The following is a 3,047-nucleotide window of genomic DNA, read 5'->3' on the forward strand; positions in this document are numbered from 1 at the left end:
TTCATGACTCTACTGTGAAATTCAGAATTTAATATATTCCTCTGGAAATTGGTACTGTTTCATTCTCCTGCAAAATGATTATGGAATGACGGTTGAAGTGGGTAAAATCGAGAAAAGTAGACTTTAGTAGACTTTTGAATTCTTTTGCACTATTGGTGCAATGTTTATTCACTTTCAAAGAATGCTAACAAATCAAAGGTTAGTATCAAGCAGAATACAGATTTAAACAGCTCTGGACATATACTAGCAATACTCTAGATACAAATTTCCTCTTTTCCCTTTCCTCTAAGAGTATGATTTAGCAATAGAAACAGCTTGGATCACTCATAGAAAGGATTTTTAAAAATCACACTTTCACCCATTGAGAGACACTGTGCTTAAAAGAGCTATTCCTCATCATTATGGGTAGTGAATGGAACAGGCAGCCTAATTTATGGTGTGATTATGGAGATATCATGAAGCCACCCTCTGTCTCCTTCCCTCTTTCTCATCACCCCCTAAATACCTCCTTCACACAGCTTGGAGATATCTAAATTTCAGTTATTGCTTTATCCTTTTGGCTTGAGGCACTGTAGTATTGGTAAAGGATACAGGCTTGAGTTTCAGTCAGATTTATACATCTAAAAATTTATACAGTCTAAATACATCTGTACCACGTGTTAGCTGTGGGCCCTGGGTAAGTTGTTCAATCCCTCTGCCCATTTTCCCAAATTTATAAAATGAGGGTGACAGTAATAGTAATAATAATAATAATACCTTACTGAATTATCATATAAATTAAATAAGATAACAAATTTAAAACAGTGCCAGGAATAGAGTAGGTTGGCAATACATGTTAACTGTTAGTATTATTAAAATGCAACCATCCTCAGGGAAAGAAAACATCATATTTAGCTTTATCCATAATTTTCTGTTGAATTTAGCAGCTCCCTCTCTCAGAACACATCATGAGGAAATGAAAATGCAGAGAACACACCAGATTATTTAGGAGTCTATATATTATGGGTTAAGCACCACCACCCTAGGTGAGTGGAGGGGATGCATGAAGAACAATGTGGAAATTCACAAAAGTGAATTTTTATCCCAGAGACGTTGGACCTGGACTGAAGAAATGTGAGAACCCAACTGAATAATTAGCATTCCCTTCAACATGACCTTAAAATAGAACCACTTTTGGAACATCAAACTAGTTCAGTCATAGATCTTGAAAAGTAGATCAACTCTTGAAAATTATCACAGTGAAAGTGAGTATCCATAACTGACTAGTCATGTGACTTGAGCAAGTTGCCTAAGCCACCTAAGGCCTTGATTTCTTCATATATAGAATGTATTTCATGCAGGAACTAATTGTAGATTAAGTAAAATAATATTCCTAACGTATTAGTACAGAACCTCCTCAAAAATTGTAGCAAGTAATTAGCATTCTTGCTGAATTAACTCCCTTTGCTGGGTAGCATCATGGTATAATGACAAGAACATGGATTTTCTAACACAAAACCTTAGAAAATGCTTTTAAATGTCTAGAGATTATTCCTTTAGTAGAAAAAATTATTTAGGAAAGCTTCTCCCCACCCTAATATAACAGTTGGACCTAGGACAAAATGAGCCATGAATCATAAACAGGAGGTAGCATTCCCAGCTAAATGTCACCTCTTCATTGAAGTCTTATATGACTACCTTATATAAGGACAGTACCCTTATTATTATTCTCTTTCTCATATCCTATTATTTTCCTGTCACTTGTCAAAAGACAGGATTTTTTTGTTTCCTTATTTGACACATAATAGGTACTCCTTAAATGGATGAATGAATCCTACTTCTTTGAAAGAAAGTCAAATATTCCATGACCTTTTCCTACTTGACTTGGTCCATCAGTGCCTAAAGATAAGGTAGATAGCTATCTTATTTTGCACACTAAAATAATCATCTGTCATTCCACTCTTACTTTTATTTTCCTTTGGAAATTTTTCTAGGGTGACCAAAACTTCTGAACTACCACCACTAGTAAGACATAGGCTTTGAATGTATTTTAAGTTTTGGGATCTAAAGTTCTAGAGCACAGCAAAATCTAACAGGTCTGCATGGAAACCACATCTACAATTTTTATCTTTTTAACTTTTCCCCTCACATCTATTCATATAATAGACCATACCAAACATAAATCAAAAACCCACAGGAAGGGAGAAATAACTCTGGTTCTTCTCACTAGATAACTCTGTCCCAAATGTTGATTTTCAGTATATAGAATAGCTTGGGAGATCCTCCACTCCACCAATCACCAAAAGTTGTGAGAGATGAGGCAGTACCATTCTTAAATAGTTTTCTAGCCTATCAAAGACTCCTCTGACAAAAGCAAAAGCTTTCAAAACTCCTGTTTTTCTCCCACCCAAAACTTCAGAAAATCTCTGATCTTATATCATTTGGGGGACCCATGAGTCCTTTTAAAGAGACTATCTTATGCTATGACTTATCAAAATTATTAGTCTATGATCTGATGGGTATGTACATTTTCCTAACCTGAGAAGCTTAATAATTCGGTCATTTAACAAGTGAATACCTACTACGTGATAAGCCACTGTGCTAGGCACTGGTGAGCAAGACATTTACTGTCATGGATCTCATTAACTCAGTATTGAGGGTTACAGTGCATAAGAGTAATGTTTAAAGGGATTAGGGAGGAAAGGGACATTTCTTGCAGTGTACCACAATGTCTAAGAGCTTTTTAGTAAGGCTGTCTATTGTTGAAATCATTGTCAAGAGTAGAATCCTTCAATCACTATTAATGTTTTAAAAATTACGTATTTTTATTTTTATGAGTCATTAACTCTTGTGTAGAAGATGCCCCTAAGCTGTTGGAGAATGAATACGTTATAGAACAAATGCTGGCATGGTGGGCAAGTATTTGGCATGGTATGTGAAATAAAGAAGAGCCAGGTTAAAAAAATAGAAGAATCCAATAAATACAGACTTGTTCAGTGAATGCTAGAATACTTGACTAGATCCTTAGGAAAGGATTACTTTGTGCCAGAAAAAAATAGTACATATAT

The sequence above is a fragment of the Vulpes lagopus genome, chromosome X (genome assembly GCF_018345385.1).
Source record: "Vulpes lagopus strain Blue_001 chromosome X, ASM1834538v1, whole genome shotgun sequence".
NCBI lineage: Eukaryota > Metazoa > Chordata > Mammalia > Carnivora > Canidae > Vulpes > Vulpes lagopus.